This window comes from Onychostoma macrolepis, chromosome 16 (assembly GCF_012432095.1).
Source record: "Onychostoma macrolepis isolate SWU-2019 chromosome 16, ASM1243209v1, whole genome shotgun sequence".
NCBI classification, from domain to species: Eukaryota; Metazoa; Chordata; class Actinopteri; order Cypriniformes; family Cyprinidae; genus Onychostoma; species Onychostoma macrolepis.
The window spans coordinates 24,725,310-24,731,568 of NC_081170.1; positions in this window are offsets into that span (position 1 = coordinate 24,725,310).

Consider the following 6,259-nt stretch of genomic DNA (forward strand, 5'->3'; position numbering starts at 1 on the left):
CTTTTTATAGATAGTATATTTATAGTCAAAATCTATCAGTAGGATAGCTGTGTATAGGTTTATATTGTCTTACTCCTTTGTTGTATGCCTGTATTTATGTCCCTGCACTGGCTACCAATCACGGCTCGCATCAAGTTCAAGACACTGATGCTTGCATATAGAACAACCACTGGCTCAGCACCCGTTTACTTGCACTCTCTATTAACAAACTACATCCCTCCAGAAATCTGAGATCTGCTAGTGAGCGACGCCTCGTGATACCATCACAGAGGCGCAAAATCACTCTCTAGATCATTCTCATTCACCATTCCTGGCTGGTGGAACGATCTTCCCACCTCTATCCGGAATGCTGGATCCCTGTCAATCTTCAAGCAACAACTGAAAACTCATCTCTTTCGACAGCACTTGACTTCATCCTAAACTTAAAAAAAAAAAAAAAATTATCTTTACTTATTCCTTCCTTTGGTAGTTTGTATTTATTTGAACAATGTCTGAGACTTGGTGTTGCAAGCACTTCGTATGTCTGATTGCCTCTTCAAGATTAATCGCTCGATGTATTCCCCAATTGTAAGTCGCTTTGGATAAAAGCGTCTGCTAAATGACTAAATGTAAATGTAAATGTAAATGTAAAATGGTGAAAGAGACATCTCATTGTGGAACAACCAGGCTAGGGTAGAAATATGATTCTCACTTCATCACCTTAATAAGAGGCTAAGGGGAATAACTGGTTTTAAACCCAATATAATGTCTACTCTGGACTACTGACTTGTACACTTACAGAGTATGTAATGAAAAAACAACATAAACACAGTAGCTCAACTTCAATTTTGTATTATGGGGAAAAAAGCTCACATAGCATTAAACAACCATTATGAAAAATAAAAAAGGTAAACAAACAGAAAAGACCCAGGTACAGCCTGTTCGTGTTAAAGTGAGTGCACTGTTACTGTCTTTTTTTTTTTTTTAAGCAAGCTTGCATTTAAGTTCGTTGGCGCGCTTAATGTTGGAGCTCATGGAGAAAACATCAGTACCTGGTGTGGAGTGGAAAACCACATCTACCGCATCTGCATACAATGGATAGGATAGGATCCAATTGGATAGGATCCAAGATGGCGGCGCGATCAGACGCAGCGGCTGCTCCAGGTCCCAAAGACGGTGCTTTTTTGTCTTTTAATGTCGTCTGTTCGTCTCCAAATAGTGTAAATTTACCGCTAGTTCATAAGGAAATCACTCCTAAACTCATATATGTTCGCCAAAGACTTTTGGATATCGGCAACGCATACAAAGACCAACTCTCGCCGGCGGCTACTGAGAAGCTACGAGGCCTCTGTTTACTGCTGAAGCCGGACCTCGAGACCGCGGCCTCGCCTACTGTCGCTACCCGCACAAGGCGGCGTCGCAAGCGGTGTGAGAGAGGACGGAAGCGGTAAGCGGAGGTATACTGAGCTAGGCTGAGGAAAACCCCACAAGACCGGCTCTTCCAACACTCATGCTCTCAAACGTTCGCTCTCTGGAAAACAAACTGGACTTAATTCAACTCAGTCGATCAACACAGCGTGAGACAAGGGATTGTTGTGTGTTTGTTTTCACTGAAACATGGCTGAAGGACAACATCCCGGACTCCGCCATTCAGCTGCACGGACTAACTTGCTACCGCGGACAGAGATTCATCACTGTCTGGTAAGACTCGCGGCGGTGGCTTGTGTGTACGTCAACAAAGAATGGTGTAACAATGCTGGGGTAGTGACAAAACACTGTTCATCGCTGGTGGAGTTTATGTTTGTGAAGTGTCGACCGTTCTATCTGCCGCGGGAGTTCACGGCCATTGTTATTGTCGCGGTATACATCCCCGTGCGCAAAGCGCAAAGGACGCGCTTCGCGAACTGTACAGCGCCATCAGCGAACAACAAACAAATAACCCCGACGGCTTTTTCATCATAGCCGGTGACTTCAACCATGCAAACTTAAAGACAGTTTTGCCAAAGTTCTACCAACATGTGAACTTTGCAACAAGGAAATAACACACTGGACTTTGTTTACACAACAGTCAAGAGCGCATACAAAGCTGAACCCGCCCCCACCTCGGGTACTCCGACCACATCTCTGTTATGCTAATCCCAGCATACAGACCACTTCTGAAACTGGCCAAACCGGTTCACAAACAGATCAAGGTATGGCCAGACAATGCCACCTCAGCACTGCAGGACTGCTTCCAGGACACAGACTGGAACATGTTTAAAGAGGCGGCCACCTACAACAACCACACAGACCTGCAGGAGTACACTGAAACAGTGACTGCTTACATCCAAAAGTGCACTGATGATGTGACAGTCACCAAGACCATCACCACACGCGCCAACCAGAAGCCATGGATGACAGCTGAGGTTCGTGGGCTGCTAAAGACCAGAGATGAAGCATTCAGATCAGGAGATAAAGCAGCCCTCAAAACGGCAAGAGCCAATCTGTCCCGCAGCATCAAAAATGCAAAACGGTCATATGCTCAAAAAATCAACAATCACTTCACAGACAGCAGTGACACACGGAGCCTGTGGCAAGCTATTCAGACCATCACAGACTACAAGCCCCCGCCACAGGCCTGTGATGACGACACATCCCTCCCAGATACACTCAACCACTTTTACTCACGGTTTGAAATGCAGAATGACACACCTGCACAAAAACTGCCCACACCTCCCAACGACCAGGCGCTCTGTCTGTCTCCAGCCGACGTAAGGAAGTCCCTATCTAGGATCAACCCACGCAAGGCTGCGGGTCCCGACAACATACCTGGCCGTGTACTGAAAGACTGTGCTGCACAGCTGACAGATGTCCTAACAGATATCTTCAACACCTCGCTGAGCCAGGCAGTCGTCCCCACATGTCTCAAATCCACAACAATCATACCGGTACCAAAGAAATCACCTGTGTCCTGTCTAAATGACTACCGTCCCATAGCACTGACTCCAATCATAATGAAGTGCTTTGAGAGGTTAGTCATGCACAACATCAAAACCAGCCTCCCCAACACACTCGACCCGCTCCAGTTTGCATACCGTCCGAACCGCTCTACGGACGATGCAATTTCCTCCACCCTCCACCTAGCTCTTACCCACCTAGAAAATAAAGACTCCTACGTTAGAATGCTGTTCATCGACTTCAGCTCAGCATTCAACACAATAATCCCACAACAGCTCATAAATAAACTCAACCTGCTGGGCCTTAACAATTCCTCTGCAATTGGATCCTGGACTTTCTAACCAGAAGACCTCAGTCAGTCCGTGTCGGCCACAACACCTCGAGCACTACCACACTGAACACAGGTGCCCCACAAGGCTGTGTGCTCAGCCCGCTGCTCTTCACGCTGCTGACCCACGACTGCACTGCCAAGTCCAGCTCCAACCACATCATCAAGTTTGCTGACGACACAACAGTGGTAGGTCTCATCAGCAACAACGATGAAACGCACTACAGAGAGGAAGTGGCACAGCTGGCTGAATGGTGTGGCACTAACAACCTGTCCCTCAATGTGAGTAAGACAAAGGAGGTTGTGATGGACTTCAGGAGAAACTCCGTCGATCACCCCCCACTGACCATCGACAGCTCGACTGTGGAGAGTCAGCAGCACTAAATTCCTGGGGTGCACATCACAGAGGATCTCACCTGGACCACCAACACCATGTCACTCTCCAAGAAGGCACAACAGCGCCTACACTTTCTCCGCCGGCTGAAAAGAGCAAGTCTCCCTCCACCCATCCTCACCACTTTCTACAGGGGCACCATTGAGAGTGTGCTGACCAGCTGCATCACTGTCTGGTACGGGAACTGTACTGCAGCAGACCGCAAGACCCTCCAGCGGACAGTGAACACAGCTGCAAGGATCATCGGTGCCCCCCTCCCCTCCATCCTGGATATTTTCCTCACACGATGCTCCAGCAAAGCCAATAGTATCGTGAAGGACTCCACACACCCTCCCACAGTCTCTTCCAGCTCCTACCATCAGGAAGACGGTACCGAGCATCAGAGCCCGCTCTGCCAGACTGCTCAACAGCTTTTTCCCCCAGGCTGTGAGAGCCCTGAACTCAAATCACCCCGCCCCTCTCTGAACCCCCATACAATCCCCCTACCTCCTGTAACATGTAACGTGCAATTCGAAGTGTGCTACACACAGGTGAGTGGGCCTGTACAAACCACCTGTAGTAGCACACTCTCCTCCTCTATGCGCACTAGTCACTTTCCACACACACTGCTGTGTGTACACAAATCCCACAAAAATAACTCAGTAATATATGTATGTTTACATGCTCATGCACTACAAATCATCCTGCACTGTTCCCTAGCCAGCTGCTTGAACTCAATGCTTCTCCTTGCACATGTACAGTATTTATCTGAAGCATTCGTATAGTTTGTATAGTTTGTATTTTTTAGTTTGTATAGGTACTTTTTATAGATAGTATATTTATAGTCAAAATCTATCAGTAGGATAGCTGTGTATAGGTTTATATTGTCTTACTCCTTTGTTGTATGCCTGTATTTATGTAGCACCGTGGTCCTGTGAGGCACGACATTTCGTTCCACTGTATGCCCCGCATGTAGCGGAATGACAATAAAGCTCAACTTGACTTGACTTGACTTGAACCCCTGTGCAGGCTTGAGCTGCTTCGTCCGCCTCGCCTCCACCGGCAAAACAGTCCACTGCGATGGGAAACCACCCACGGCAGCTGACGATCTTCTCCCGATGCAGTCTCCTCTTGTCCGTCAAGCAAAAGATGTGTCTCAAGTCCCCTTAACGATACACTCAGCTAACGTAGCCAGAGCAAGCTAGCCTGGCTGAGCTCGCTTTTCAGTACAAACACACACCTCCGTCAGCAGTTCGCAGTCCCATAGTCCCACACTCGTACATGGAGAGTGTTGTCTCATAAACAAATTAGTCTAACTTAAACGTTAAACACACAATAACCATTTTAATCTGTATCGACCATCAATCGTGTTTTTTAGCTCCACACCATCTTCTCCTTTTTTCCCGCCTCCCCTCTTGTTGCGTCCACCCCCTAGAGGTCAACCCGATACCCACTTTATTTAACTTCCTCTTTAATACTGAATACACATTAACTGTAAATTACTAAACCACATTTGAACAGAGTAGAGATAGTTAAATGATGAATCTTATTACATTGTCAATAACTAGGCATTAGACATTTCAATAACCCTTATGCACTGACATCAAATAAATATGAATTAAACACTGTCAACAAAAAAAAAAAAGAAATCACCATAACCAACATAGTTATGAAAAAACACACCACGCCTGATATTAATCAGGTTATTACATAAGCTATACTACAATATCGTTTAGGACAGGGGTCAACAAACTTGTTCCTGGAGAGCTGGTGTCTTGCAGAGTTTAGCTCCAATCCTAATCAAACACACCTGAACCAGCTAATCAAGGTCTTGCTTGGTATACTTGAAACTTCAAGACAGGTTTGTTGAGGCAAGTTGGAGCTAAACTCTGCAGGACACCGGCCCTCCGGGACCGAGTGTGGTGACCCCTTTAGGAAATATTCAGAACTGGTGTAATTTGTATTTTATAGATACTTACTGGCACAAAAAAATACTTGCCATGGATCATTCTTGTATTTTGGAAGAATATTGGCCTTTGTTGTGATGAGCAGAGGGTCTGATAAGGGTACATTTCCAGCACATCTCTAGCATTACATCTCATCAGGAATGAGGTCGGTTGGGTACGTGTTGAAAATGAAGCCAGATGCAGGTGCTCAGAAAGAGCTGCAGGGATGTTCTTGTTGTTCATGATGTACTGAATCATAGATTCCAGCTCTTTTGTTGGGGGATTCCAGGGATGTCTGGAATAACTGATTCTCAGTCTGGAAAAGGTGCCATTTTTCTTGACCTGGCATAAGAACAACGCCAGGTGTTCTGTTTTACATCATATGTGACCATTATTCTTAAATTAGGTGTAATATGATGCATGTGGCTCACAGACCGAAATGCACTTTAAAGATGGTGTTGTAGCCTTTATTGCTACAGACAAGAGTTTGTTGTCTTGGGTGGCCAGGCTTTGTCTTTGTAGGCAATCTGTCTTTCTTTTGCTGCCAAACCATTTTATACCAACTAATGTCGGTCAGGGTACTTTCTGACAGAGTACGAGCATCAGCAAAGGATCCACAATAATCTAGTAACCTGTAGTGTTAGCATTTGTAGTGACTTAGGCCCTGTTTACACTTGGTATTAAGATGTGTTTTGG